The sequence below is a fragment of the Anas platyrhynchos genome, chromosome 2, assembly GCF_047663525.1.
Source record: "Anas platyrhynchos isolate ZD024472 breed Pekin duck chromosome 2, IASCAAS_PekinDuck_T2T, whole genome shotgun sequence".
Lineage (NCBI taxonomy): Eukaryota > Metazoa > Chordata > Aves > Anseriformes > Anatidae > Anas > Anas platyrhynchos.
In genome coordinates, this window is record NC_092588.1 from 71,473,349 (window position 1) to 71,488,348 (window position 15,000).

General features: G+C 39.7%; 1 long non-coding RNA gene across 2 annotated transcripts; it reads left to right on the plus strand.

The window, feature by feature from the left end:
* Positions 1 to 4,365: 4,365 nt before the first annotated feature.
* LOC106017956 (uncharacterized) lies at positions 4,366 to 14,215 on the plus strand. 2 transcript variants are annotated; one of them, XR_011807222.1, is made up of 3 exons: positions 4,366 to 4,863; positions 10,284 to 10,313; positions 12,665 to 14,215. It is a non-coding gene; the product is annotated as an uncharacterized lncRNA (long non-coding RNA). The 2 variants fall into 2 exon arrangements; XR_011807221.1 differs by lacking the exon at positions 4,366 to 4,863 and adding an exon at positions 5,951 to 6,750.
* The last annotated feature ends 785 nt before the right edge of the window (positions 14,216 to 15,000 follow it).

Genomic DNA, 15,000 nt, shown 5'->3' on the forward strand with positions numbered 1-15,000 from the left:
AACTTGCCTTAAGAACTGCATCAAGACTTTTGCTGGAAGGCAAAAGATCGGGTGATTGATTAACGTAGGGATGGCAGCTGAGCAAGGGAAGCATCTTCCAAACTTCCAGATATTTCCTGGATACAAAACTACAACTCCTCTGCTCTCCGGTTACGAGTTTCTGCCACCTGCTTAGGAAGCAGAAGCAGTAACATGGGATTTAGAGGATCCAGCTGAAGCGTCAGTGCCAGTTAGAGGAAACCATCAATGTACGGGGTTTGAAGAGAGTTTGACCAGTGTTCCAAGGAACATGTACTAGTGCTGCCTATATACGTCTGTAAATATCTCTACAGCTGGCTTGTATCAGACATAGAGTGGCCATCAGGACTAGGGAAGCGGTTGTCCCTCTGTGCTCGGCTCTGGTGAGGCCGCACCTCGAGCACTGTGTTCAGCGAAGACCTCGAGGTGCTGGAGCGTGTGCGGAGAAGGGCTCTGAAGCTTGTGAAGGGTTTAGAGAACAAGTCTGGTGAGGAGCGGCTGAGGGAGCTGGGCTTGTTCAGCCTGGAGAAAAGGAGGCTCAGGGGAGACCTTCCTGTGCTCTCCAGGAAGCTGAAAGGAGGCTCCAGAGAGGTGGGGATCGTTCTCTTCTCCCAAGCCCCAAGTGACAAGACAAGAACAAAAAACCTCAAGTTGTAGCAGGGGAGGTTTCAGTTGGTTATCATGAAAAATTTCTTCACCGAAAGACTTGCTCTGGTGGGTTTACGTGGCAAGGTTTTGGTAGCAGGGGGACTGCAGGGGTGGCTTCCGTGAGAAGAATCTAGAAGCTGCCCCCCGTTAGATAACGGCTCCACTGCTGGCCAGAGCCAAGCCAGGAAACGATGTCGCTTGTTCCTCTGTGAGAGCGTATTTAAGAAAGGAGAAAAAAAATAACAAAAAAAAGCTGCTTCACAGGGAGAAAGAGAGGAGAAGCAGCCCTGCAGCCCCCCAGGGGAGTGCAGCAGGAGGCAGGGGTTGCTCCAGGCAGGCAGCAGCAGTTCCCCTGCGGGCTGTGCAGGGAGAGGCCCCCAGTGGAGCAGGCTGTCCCCCTGCAGCCCATGGGTCCCCCATGGAGCAGATCTCCACGCTGCAGCCCCCCCGTGGGTGGAGGAGCCCCCGGTGGAGCAGGTGGATGTGGCCTGGAGGAGGCTGCGGCCCATGGAGAGCCCCCGCAGGAGCAGGGGGTCTGGGGGGAGCTGCCGCCCAGCCGTGGGGGACCCGTGCTGGAGCAGTTTGCTCCTGGGGGATGGATGGATGGACCCCGTGGGACGGAGCCGTGTGGGAGCAGTTCCTGAAGAACTGCTGCCTGTGGGCAGCCCGTGTGGGATCTGCTGGGGAAGGACGGCATCCCGTGGGAGGGACCCCATGGGGAGCAGGGGCAGAGAGTAACCGAGAAGGAGCGATGAAGATGAAATGCTATAGTCTGACTGCAACCTCCATTCCTCTGTTCCACTTGGGTGAAGGAGGTGGAAGAGGGTGGATTGGGGGAGGTGGTTTTGGTTTCTTTCCTTTGTTTTTCACTTATCTTGTTAGTAATAGGCAATCAATTTTACTATCTCCCTACTTGGAGTCTCTGTTGTCTGTCATGATAATTGTTGAGCGATTGCTCTGTCCATATCTCAACCCCTGAGCCCTTTTCATTGTATTTTCTGCCCCATTCCCTTTGAGGAGGGGAAGTGAGGGAGTGTCGGCTATGGCAGAGCTCTGCTTCTTCCTACCCAAGTAAAACCACCGCAAGCATTAAGAAATTCCTGTAAGATTTTAATTAGTTTCTATGTGTCTACCTCCTTACCTGTCTCTTGTAAAAACCTCTCCAAATCAGTAAATCTGTTAACAGATAGCTATTCCAATTTTTCATACATTGTCAAGAAAAAAGTGGTAGAATGCACAGTGATAGATATGGTGGAAACTGTTCTCCAGTCCTTTTATATGTCTGTCACTCCTCTCTAAATCAAAGAGCAGGAAGGGGTCTTTTTCGGACAGCTCCTTGGCAATCACATTTTGAGTGTTCATTAGTCCCCTCAAGGAGGTGATTGTTGGTAAATTTCACCCATTCTCTCCATTTCATCCATTCTCTCTCGTACTGCATAATGTACGATAGTAACTGATAGTGCTTAAGCCCATTTTCTTAAGAAAAGTGATATAGTTACGGAAATAAGATAAACTGTATTTTGAGGTTGACAGAGCTTTGTAAATTGAATGATCTATTAGCAGTGAGAAAATTTCTAACCCATTTCAGTGAAATAGATGTCCATCATAAATACAGAGAGAATCAGAAAAGACGGACTTAGTCTGATAGTTATGATGCTTCTTGCATTACTCTAATCATAGCAAGAGTAGGTTTTCAGCGATCAGAAGACAGTGGGGCAAGGGGTCAGATATGTAAAGTGTTTTTTCTTTGTTTGTTTTTTTATTGTTTGTGTCTGCTTTGACTGTGACCTGACACGTAGGAAATAGTATAGCATTAGTAACAAAAATAAGAACTGAGAAGGTAGCAATTTAGTTTCTGTCTTCTACAAAGAACATGGAAAACTCCAAGACTGTTTAATAGCCACAGTTTCTCTCTGTATTACTCAAAACTTTCATCCCTCATTAGAAATAAAGTCTTTGGAAATCCTATTTTGACTAGAGATTTCAGTAAGTGCTGCTATTCAACCTAGGTATTATGTGATTATTCATTGCAGTTGAGCCTTCAGCTGAGTTAAATGAAGTGCACTTAAATGTTCCCTCTTCCCCTGTCATTAACTGCTCCATGGCAGCCTCTAGTTAGGTCCTATAGATCAATGTTTCTCAAACTGGGCTGTAAAAGAACTCAAAGGGGATTGCCAACTGTTAGACAGCAACAGTCAGCAGCAGTTCAGTTCCCTAAGTCTGCAGTAGATCTTTTTTCCAGGAGTGGAAAATGAGAAAAACATTAAATACTGACTGCAGGTATTTATTCTACCAACAGAACTCTTAACTACCTTTAGCTGCTAGCAGTGTCTCCTTCCCTTCAGCATAGGCAGTGCATAGTAAGTCTCTCACTCCTTGTCCTAGGAGAACTTATCTATTACAAACCTGTTATTTCAATTATATTGAAACAGCTGAGCAAACTTTAGACACTTGACATATTGTAGTGAGAGTGGATGGAAGTATTAAAAGGTTTTGGAAACACTCTGTCCTTCATATTTCCCCTGGACAATGTCCAACTCCACAATTTTGCCTACTTTACTCACTAGCACCACACAGATGTGTCAGGACATATCAGATGCCTTCCTGTTCCTATTTCAGAGCATGGCACTCCCTGAAGTGTCAGGGAGGCTAAGTCTTTCCATGTCCTGGGTTACAAGGGGGGATGGGGAACATGTTGTGGAGTGGTCAGATCAGTGCTGACATACCTCAGCACAATGGGCAGGGGAAAATTATTCCTCCAATCCATGTCTTAGGCTCATCTTTGACTCTGATGTCTCAACAGGAGGGAGGAGAGAAATCAATATCTACCCAGGTTGTCCTGAGTCAGGGCAATCCCCAATATCAGTATAGACTGGGTGATGAATTGATTGCAAAAAGCCCTGCAGAGATGGACTTGGGGATACCAGTGGATGAAGAATGTGGATATCCTTCAGCAATGTGTACCTACAACCCAGAAAGCCAATCATATCCTGGGCTGCATAAAAGGAATTGTGGTCAGCAAGCTGAGGGAGGTGATTGTCTCTCTCTGCTTCACTCTCATAAGCACTCACTTGCAGTACCACAACAAGCTCTAGAGGCCCCAGTACAAAAAAATAATAATAATAATAATAAAATAAATTAATTAAATCAGACCCAGAGAAGGGCTACAAGAATTATCAGAGGGCTGGAGCACCTCTGCTATGAAGAATAAAAGAGTTGGGGTTGTTTAACCTTGTCATGGTTTTGGTTGGGACAAAGTAAATTTTCTTCTTAGAGGTTCACTCAGTGCTGTGTGTTGGATTTTTTTTTTTTTTTTTTAATGAAAATAGTGGTGATAACACATTGATGTTTTTAGTTTTTGCAGAGCAGAATTTATATAGAACCAAGGAATATTTTTTACTTCTTATACTGCCCTGCCAGCGAGGATGCTGGGGGTGCACAAGAAAGTTGGGAGGGAACACGGACAGGACAGCTGGCTCAGCCTGGCCAAAGGGATGTCCTATATTATATGACATCATGCTGAACAACAAACTGGGAGAGTTTGCCAGGGAGTTTAGGCTGCTACCTGGGGTCTGTCTTGGCATCATTCAGCCGGTGGTGAGCAGTTGCATTATACTTGCTTTGTATTTCCATTTATAATTTTAATTATTATTCTCCTTTCTTTTTCTGTCCTACTACACTGTCTTTGTCAAGGAAAAAGAAAAAAGAAGTGGAGAAAAAGAAGAAACACTATCATGGTGTAGCTCCAGCAGGCAGCTCAGCACTATCTATAGCTGCTCACTCACTCTACACAGGTGGGATGGGGGAAAGAATTAGTAAGAGTGCAAGAACACATGGGTTGAGATAAAGACTATTTACACTAGGTAAAGCGATAGCCACATGTGCACGCAAAGTAAAACAAATAATTCATTTGCTACTTCCCATGGGCAGGCAGGTGTTCAGCCACTTCCAGGAAAACAGGGCTCACCATGCGTAACGGTTTATTGGGAACACAACCACTTATCACTCCAAATGTCACCCCTTCCTTCTTTACCTCAGCTTTTATAGCTGAGCATAATGTCATCTGAGCAGTGACTAATGGAGACTGCACTGCATCTGTGGCACAGAGCTCCATAGAGTGGGTGTGAAAAGCTTTCAGATGAGGAGGATCACTTCCAAGCCCTCACCTGGGACCTGGTATTCTCCATTATCTTCAAGGTATGGCAGTTAAAGGGTAGAGGGCAGTGGCTTTTCCCCATCTACTGCATATTCTGTGACTACTTTTGACTACTGTAACTACTTATGACTACTTAAAAGCAGTCCTTTTACCTCCCAGGGCTGCTAGTCTGCTGTCCTTGTAGACCAGGGACTCTCTGGGCAGTCTTTAAACAGTCTGTAGAGTTCAGGGCTCTGCACTGTATTGGATGAAAGATAGTAACCTTCTTCTCAGGAAATACAGGGCAATTTTCAGAGTGCAGATCAGCAAATGGGAGATGCTGCTTATCTCCTGCACCAGGATTTACAATCCATTAATAGTTTAGTAATAGGTTAGCTTCTGGGTATTCCCTTTAGAGCATTCAGCAGTCACCTCCCTTCACCTTATTCCCTGACCCACAATGTGGCTTGGGGCTTTTGCCTCATCCAGACACTGATTTTCCTCTTTCCTTTTTCTTTCTTATTCCCAGTTTTCAAAGCACATCTTCCCTTCACAACTGCCTTTGTTTCAGCATCCCTGTAACAGACCTCCATGCCTCACAGAGCACTGCTTAACAAGATGGTATTAGTGTCAGGACCCCCTTTCTTCTTTCACACTTGACAGTGAGTTCAGTCCACAGTCTTAATCACTTGTCAATAACTACACTGACATCTTTGGGGAGGGAAGTAGTGTTTTGTACAGCTTCCACAGGAAGTTTCCAGACTGAGGCAACTAGCTGCTCATTCTTCTGTCTAGAAATTAACCCCTCAGTTGAGGTTTTCCTCTCCTCCTTTCCCCCAACCACACTCACCTGTCATATTAGCCTGCAGCTTTAAGCAGGTACCAGGAAACAGTGCTAGAGGCATGTCTTTATCCATTCAGTTTTGGACCAGGATACATCCATAACACAACAAACTTGAATTTTAGAACTGCAGCTTGTAACACTCAAAATGAGACACAAGGTGAAACCAGCACAATCAGCAAGAAGAAAAAGGATACAAGAGGCAGTATAGCCAACAAGATAAATAATCTGCTGGGACTAACAGAAAAAGGTGGAGGGAGATGGTCCTTTATCACTGTTCCTGAAAGAAGCCACCTGTGGGTTGAGCACAGTGTGTTCTCATTAGAAAGCAAGTACAGTGAGAGCAGGACACCTGCTTCACTGTTGTCTGGAACCAGATCATTTCTCCTCTGCCAAGACCAAGACCTGAAACAGTATGGGGCAGCTGGGGACAGCCTAGAGATTTGAATCAAGCTAGTTCCAGGCAAAGTTGCTAGGTTAGACACAGAGCACTAACAGGGTAGCAAAAAAAACAATAAATCATGAGCACTAGTATAGTCTGCCAGAGCTGAGTTTTGCACTCAGCTATTCTTTAGGCTCCAAGCCTCAATGTGCCTGGCCAACAGCTTGCAATTGCTTAACCTTTGATGCCCATCAGTCATTGCACTCAGATGTTGTAGGTAGCAGCTAAGCCAGGGGAAGAAGGTGCTAGTATCATCATGATATGGCTTTCCTAACATTAAAGCAAAAGGAAGCGAGAACCAGCATTAGGGATTTATGAATGTTAGCTTCACCCTATCCAGGGAGTTGATTAATGCCGTAATTATCTCAACACAGCATGATTCTTCTAGGATTCTCCCTCCTGCAGCTGAATAGCTTTCACAGTATTTCAAGGTTTCCTGTTTATCGCTGTAATTTAAAGTTATATTTTTCTTTCTGTTAAGGGTGAGGGCAAAAACTTAAAACGCATGCTTAATACAAAGGCTTCAAAAGAGGCTCTCTGTATATGGTCCATAGTTATTCTAATTGTTTTACAGCTGAGGCCCAAGATGGATAACGGAGGGTTTCTTTTGTTTCGTTATGTTTTCTGAAGTGCCCGTATTATTTTTTCACCTCCTTCAAGAATCAGGTGGGTTTTCCTTCCAAGACATCTCACCAGTTTGATTATAGACATTAGCTTTCAAGCTCAAAGATTTGAACAGTTCCTTTTACATCAGCAGTGTAATCATGCACCAAAAGGATTTGGCAAACATGGGAAATGGCCTGTCTGGGCCTTATAATTTATTCATATTGTCATGTATGGTATTTCATTCTTGTATTTTCTAGTTTCTCCATACACGTTATTGTTTCCACATAGCAAAGCCTTTTTTTTTCCTTCCCCCCCCCCCAAAGTTTTCATTGCATGTTTTGGAATGGGGTACAAACATTTGTTAATGGAAAACACAGTCTTAAAGCAAAGGAATTACCAGTTATTACACCTGTAATCACCAACTGTGTGCATACAGGAGTATGAAAATACCTGACTTCACTCTTTAAGGTGGGTAGATTATTATGTTTTTGTTTCTTTTAAGAAACACTGATGTAGGGATATCAGCAGTATTTTTTGGTTCACTTAGGATGAAATAACATAATAGTCTAGAGATCAAATTTTCCTCTCTTGTAGATGATGTACAATCTGGAGGAGAACTAAATGTGCCTTTCATGTGTCCATACTGGTTGCTCCATTATGTTTCCTGCAAGCAGCTAAAGCAAACACAAAATTATTGAAATACTTATTCAGTTTTTCAGCTGATTTAATAGTGTTCGCTGAAGCTTTTTTCCACTTTGAAATATAATCCCAAAGCATCTCTCCAATTTAAAAAGACCAGACTTTTTTTTTTTTTCTTATGAAAAGGTGCCAAATTCTTCATCCTGAGTTATTTTGCACATGTTTTGTTCTGAAATGTGGCTTGATAGAGTACAATAATCACATTTAGAATCACATTTAGGACTACTAATCACTTTAGGATTATTAACTAATCATTGCCAATCACTGACGCTTGTTTTGATGGTGTCTTCAGCATTACAGTTTTTTAAATGTTTGTCTATGGCAAATATTGACCCTACCCTTGACTCTAACTTTCTGACAGCAGACTGATTGGAGGAACCCAGAAAAGTATAAAGGCAGCTTGAAAAGCTGGATGGGGGATACTCAAATGTCTGAATGGCCAAAGATATCTGGTCACTGTACCTTCTCTTTCAGCTAGTTCTTAGAGGCACCCTGAATACTCAAAACCAATTCTGTGTTTGGATTTAACCCCTCAACAGTTTGCCCTATAAATCATAAGCAGGATTCTCACTGAAGCAGGAGACAGTTTCTTCTAACACAGCTTCAGTTTCGCTGAGTTTTTTTTCCTTCTGACTACTCCTTCATTTTCTATCCCCCAAGTTGTTTTTTTTTACATTTCTCAGTGTGGCACTCTTGATTAAGAGCTCCCCTGTGAATCTAGCACAGAACCAGCCTCTCTTTTTCCCTTTGAATAAGCCTAAGATTATTCATAAAAAGGACTATCTGCATTTTACATCATAACCAGCAATAATTAAAACATGTAGAATTCATTCTTATATAATTGGTATGCTTACAGTGCTACAGAAGCTGCAGTGCAGTTCGATCCTATGATCATTCCTGTCTATCCTTGACCATAGCTATGAAATAGAACTGCCATTTATGTGCAATCGTATGCAAAACAGTAAGAGGAAAAAGATCACAGTTTTAGCTCCAGCAATATCATGGCCGTCATTAATAATGATGCAAGAGTTTCCATTCAACTACATTGAAATTCTACTGAAAAGAATATGATGATGAAATTTAGAAAAAGCAAGGACGAATATTGATTGAAGCAAACAGATTCAAACCAAAGTCATCCTGGAAAGGACAAAGATGTGCTTAACAAAGAACATTTCACTATATAAAACCCTTTCAAAAGACTGGTAACTGAAAGCAATGACACTGAAAACATCTTTAGCAGACCATCAGACTGAGAATACAAAAGGCTAAGGGAGCAGACACTGACCTAAAATTGCAAAGTTAATGGCTTAGCTACAAGATCGGGAGATGGTGAACATTGACTGTTGTGTTGCTGTTTAGGAAAAAAAAAAAAAAACAAAACTTTTTTTTAAACCTTTGCTTTTTGATAAGTTTTCCCATTTTGTAAGCTCTACAAGTTCTGTGTTTTTAGTTAGGCTGTATTTATGATCTCCCAAATCTCCCTAGCTCCTGGCTCTTTCAGGTTATGAAATGTAGTTCTTTGTTTCCTCATGCTGCAAATTCTCTATACTTCACCTTACTGTCAAATAAAGAGGTCTTTGCAACCCACAATAACATCTTTTTTTCTTAGCATGGCATCAGGTAGTACAGGCCATAGACTTGAAAGTGGTATGGGGTGAATATGGTCATAAGACTGCTGTGCTTGGGACTGAGCTAGAAGAGACAACCATGGTACAGCATTAGCCAAACTGCTAAATGGAAATATTCTTTGGCACGTGACTGGGAATTGTTTTGGAGCATTCAGTTGCATCAAACAGGCCAAGCATTTTTCTAACAATTTAACATATAGACAATTGTATTTCTAATACCTTGTAACTGGACACTGTTAAGTTAAGAGGAGCCTGAGGTAGTAAATTATATGTAATTTTCTCTGAATATTTGATATTCTTTGTTACTGTAACATGATGGTGACTAGTGAGACAAATCATATGGTATCACGTATTAAATATATTGTCACCTGCTAAAAACAATAATTACATGTTGTTTTGAATTTAAAATATGTTTTTATGAATATCCATCATACTAGTGAATACCTTGGATATTACTCTCCTCTCTTGTGTTAAAGGCTCATAATAATTTTATCAGTAATTTGTTATTTCAAAGCCTTGTTTAGTATAGGCATTGTATAAGGTCCCAAGCATGATGTTTCTGCATACAGACTGCTGCAGAATATCTTCATCATATCAAGAAAGCCATGAGAAATTTTACACAGAATAAGATGAGAATTCTGCCTCACCTCAACAGTTTGGTCATCAGAAATTAAACCTTAATTCAACAAAAAATGTGTGTAGGTAGACTTTTTTACATCTTAGTAGGACTTCTGACATTATTAAAGTTTAGGATTATGCATAAGTACATTGTTGAAGGAGGTCCACAAGCGCTGAGATAGGACTTCATTGCTTATCTACCTTTATATGTACAAATATTGTAGACTATTCATGATTCGTTTGCCCCATTTAACAAGAGAGGTTAAATTCCCAGACTACAGATATTTTGTTTTGATGTAAAACACACTTTACACCTGAGAACACCTGAGATCCTGCAATAATTAAAACATGTATCAAATATATAAACACCTTTTTACTTTTTTTTTTTTTTTTCCACTCTAAATGCCTGAATTGGTTAAACAATGTTTCTGTGCTTTAATTAGACAGTAGAAATCTGAGGCTGCCTTCATTTGGCTTTCAGCTGTTTACTTTGTGTCAGTATAATCCATACAGTTTAAAGGAGATCTCAACTATAATTAAAAGTGCTATTGAGCTAAACACAATTACCAATGTTTATCTCATTATGTAATGCTTCTGGCACAAAAAGCAGAATTCAAACTTGTTTTCTTTTTTGGTACTGTTTTGCAGAGCTTGAAACAATGCCGGTAATTCAATCAGGTAATGACAATTACTGCTGTCAATCCCTGAGAAAACTCGGTACTACTTAAGTTCATATGTTTCAGCTAAACTCTAGCTATTATGGCATATTGAATTCTAAAATGTACAGAACTGTGAAAGAGAAGCCACTGGTATTTTTTCTCAATACATCTTCCACTAGAAATTGACTTGTATTTTTATTTATTTGTACACAAAAACAGTCAATTTTCTGTCTGCTAAAAATACTTCACCAAATTTTGTAATGTAGTATGATATTACATGATATTGTATGCTGGATGAAGTTCTGAGCTCCATATACCCATAAAAAGGCTTAAATACCATACTGTATAGGAACAAACAGAAAATGGAAGTCATGTGCTTGTGTAAGACTTTCCTCATTAGTCTTATAATGCAAAGAATTAGAACAAGTAGTATACATATGTAAAATGCAGTAATGTAAACTGTTTTCCTAAATAGACAATGCTTGATTTTCAAGCTAGTTTATTGTTTCTTCAATTTCAAGTGACTGAAAGGGCTAAAATCCAGTGACAGATCATAGAATCATAGAATGGCCTGGGTTGAAAGAGACCTTAAAGATCATCTAGTTTCAACCCCCCTGCTCTGGGCAAGGTTGCCAACTGCTAGAGCAGGCTGCCCAGAGTCCCATCCAGCCTGACCTTGAATGCCTCCAAGGATGGGGCATCCACAACCTCTCTGGGCAACCTGTTCCAAACCTGTTCCAGTGCCTCACCACCCTCTGAGTGAAAAACTTTCTCCTAATTTCTAATGTAAATCTCCCCTGTCTTAGTATAAAATGATTCCCCCTTGTCCTATCACTATCAACACATAAACAGGCATTCGCCCTCCTGTTTATATGCTCACTTCAAGTACTGGAAGGCCGCAATGAGGTCTCCCCAGAGCCTTCTCTTTTCTAAGCTAAACAAGCCCAGTTTCCTCAACCCTTCTGCACAGGAGAGGTGCTCCAGTCTTCTGATCATCTTAGTGGCCCTCCTCTGAACCCATTCCAAGAGCTCCAGATATCCAACCAAGAACTCCTGCAGAGATTCCTTTTGCAGAAGACCATCCTGATGGACATGAGTAAGCTTTACTGACCAGCAGAGTCTTCTTCCCACTTTGTCTCTGGGGCTCAGTCCTGCTCTGCCTCACCCCAGCTTTCCTGCTCTGTGATTATACCTCCCCTGTGCAACTGAGATATTACAGCTGTGAGCTGGCTTGTTGGACCTTTCCCATGCAACAGGCTATTGTACAGCAGCACTCAGCACAGGACAGACTAGGATTCAGGTGGACCAAAGATATTCCCCACAAGCATTTCAGTTGCCTTTCTGCCTCATGATATAGCAGGTGATCAAATACACTTGCATTCAAGTAAGTTGGAAGATCTTAGATCAGAATTCAGACTTGCAGACTTCAGTTTTAACTCATAGGAATCTTTTTATCAAATTGCCTACCAGCACAAACACTAGCAACTAATATGCTCTGTCCAGACATGAGAAATTCAGAGATAAATTATGTCTCCCTTATGTCTCAAAATTACTACTTTCCCTCAAGGAGATGCTAATTTTTTGATCTTAAGATTCACAGTCCTGAAGATGTTATATATGTTTCACCACTCTAACAAACTTAAAAGTTGGTTCCTACCAAATAGCCCTTAGGAAAATAATGAGCAGCTCATAGATAGCTGTGCATGGGGCAGTAAGGACTGGGGATGAAAAAGTGTGCTTTCTCAAATGATATATATCACAACTCCCTTTTTATGAAGCAGGTACCTTTAGATAACCACTACATAAAAAAGCAATTGCACCTATTTTGAACTCAGTCAGCTGCAGCCAAGTAGGTTTACTTGATTTTACTGAATGAATAAATAAGCTCAAAACACTGCAAGTTCAAGAAAGATGAACAATGATGGGCATAAAATAATTTGAGAACAAAGGATGACCTCTTGAACACTTGCAGTTCAAGTTCAACACAATGCAGAAAGTTTCCTCTCTAATTACATACTCAAAAACAAGCATCTTTTGTGTGTGTGTGTTAACAATGATACTAGGTTTCATGGACCAACCACTGCATGAGAAAATCATTTTTAAGAGATAAATTGTTCTCAGCTCAAAGCCTGCAGCCTTGAATTAGAGCAGCTGTAAGATAGATGGGTCATTCTATTTTTATGACTAATATATCCTCAGAGCTGTGCACACATGGGGGACCTTATTAAAGTATCTTTGTTAGCATGTTTCAACTGGCTATATTAATTGCTATATATTGTGTAGAAGGTAGACAATGACCATAAGCTGAATCCACCTTACGGAAATGCCTGCATCATTTCTCACTAGTATCTTCTTTTTTTTTTCTTCCAGCTCAAGCAGTGCAACAGCCCTGCAAATGAGGAAAAAAGAACTCAGCAACTTGTGTTGACAGCCCTGAATAGTAGATCTGAGCTGCAGATCTCTGCAAGAAGCTGCCATATCTGACTCTGTGCTTCATCATCACCAAAACTGAAGCAATCTCAGCAACTTTTGATGACATGTATATTTGAACATGTTGTTTTTAAACAATTTTCATCACCAAATGATGTAGTGGCAATTCTTACACTGGGAATGTGTAGACACTATCATCATGATCTGCCAAGACATCTTTAGATATATCGTGTTTCCAGTCTGCTGGAGAAATGTGGCAAGGTTATTTGAGGGGTTGCTATATGTCACAACTTGAATGCTTCTTACTAGACCATCAATTCTATATATTTACGTTCAAGTGTGGCACTGGAATTTTTTTTTTTTTTTTTTTTTTGATACAGCACATCCTGAGCAACTCTTGTGTGTACATAAACTTTAATTTTTTCATTCTCAAATGTCTTTGTATTATGTAGTACTTGTTGAACCCTTCCACACAGTCAATTTGAAAAATTATACAAATTATTTAATATGAGGGAACAATTATATTTTTAATATTTAATTGCACATTAATCATACTACTAATTTGCAGGCTGATTCTGACCATTGTTTCTTTTTTGTTTGTTTTGTTTTGTTCTGTTTTCAGATCCTACTTAGATACTGTTATGCAGTATGTGACAAAAGCTCTGCTTTACCTTGGACTAGGACCTTCTTCCTGGTTTACAGTTCTGCAGTTGCCACTGGTTATTTATGAAACATGTCACTTTTGTCATGTAATATTCTGGGGTCTCAGAGTTTACTTATATAGCAGTCCCTGGGGAAATGACACGTAAATAAATTATCAATCAGGAAGTTTAGAATGGTATACCTCCATGGGGAGAAAGGGCTTTTAATATCATTTTTATGTATGTGTAACAAAAATGTCACTTTGAAAAGGGAGGTATTTTGCTAACAGACCATTACAAGTAACTAGTGCTCAGAATTTTTAAAGTAATGATTCAGGAAAGACTCCATTCAAATTCAGTAGAATCAATGTTAAAATGTCAGGAGAAAGCAAATGCAGACCATCTACAATGTGTTTAAAACAGCCCAACTCTTCCTACTAGTTGCAGCAAGTTCTTTCGATACGATAGGATACATCAGAAGCTGTAAGTTTTACTTTTCTTCAGTTGCAATGCTTGTTATAAATACTTTCAGAAGTTTAACACAGGATGCAGAAAGCAGCTTGATAAAACTCAGTATACTGAATAAAATAACTTGAATCATTTCTCCCACAACACAGGTCTTCTCTTTCCATAGATCTCTTAGCTTAAGCCTCTCCTTTTCTCACTGAAATGTATTTCAGAATGGTAAAAGTTTTCACATGCTGTCTTTGGAGGGGTATTTTTATTTAACTGTTTATTTATTTATTTAACTGTTCATTTATTTATTTACTTATTGTGGATTTGTGCATTTGGATACCTGGAGTGTTGAAAAGAAACACTTGTGAGAAGACATTGATATGTGAGAAGTAGAAGGTCCCTCTTTGTTTAATGAATATTTATTCTGAATTTAGGAAAATAATAACGAATAAAAGAAAGAAAGGGAAATCTGTGGGTGTTTTTGTTTGTTTTCTCTTTGTAGAAGTCTATAAGTAGTGTGGTTTTGATAATATATAAAGGTGTCTTTTTTCTTTCTTTTTTTTTTTTCTCGTCTATTCTATCAATTCAAGACAAAAATCATTTCTAAGCCTGCTCAGAAATTGAGAAATTGTGAATTGATTGCAGTAATTGATGCACTGATTAGAAACAACTTTCTGGAACATACCTCAATTGAGGTATGCTGTACAGTTTGGGACTGTTTGGGGACTGAAAGCCTCATAAAGAGGGAACTATGTTAGCTCTGCTTTATGGAGGAAAAGTGTCAAAATATAAGAAAAAAATCAACTCTTACAATATATTTTTATACCTGAAGACAAAATATATAATTGTATGTTCATAAATCTGACAATTTTACAGCACAAAATTGAAAATTTTAATTGTCAAATGTCTTAAACTCTAAAAATATCATCTTAATTTCTTGTGCAAGCAATCTTTTCTACTTATGTTAGATCTTTTCACTTATGCTTTTCACTTTCTTTTCTCTCTCTTTTTTTTTCTCTTTCATTTCCTCATAATATATTGTTAATGTGTCATTTTTCCATTGCCCTTAAAAACAAAAAACAAACAAACAAACAAAAAAAGAAACACACAAAACAACAAAAAAAAATGTTTTTTTTTTTTTGAGATTTTATGCATTCATCTGAGAAGACAGCTTTTTAT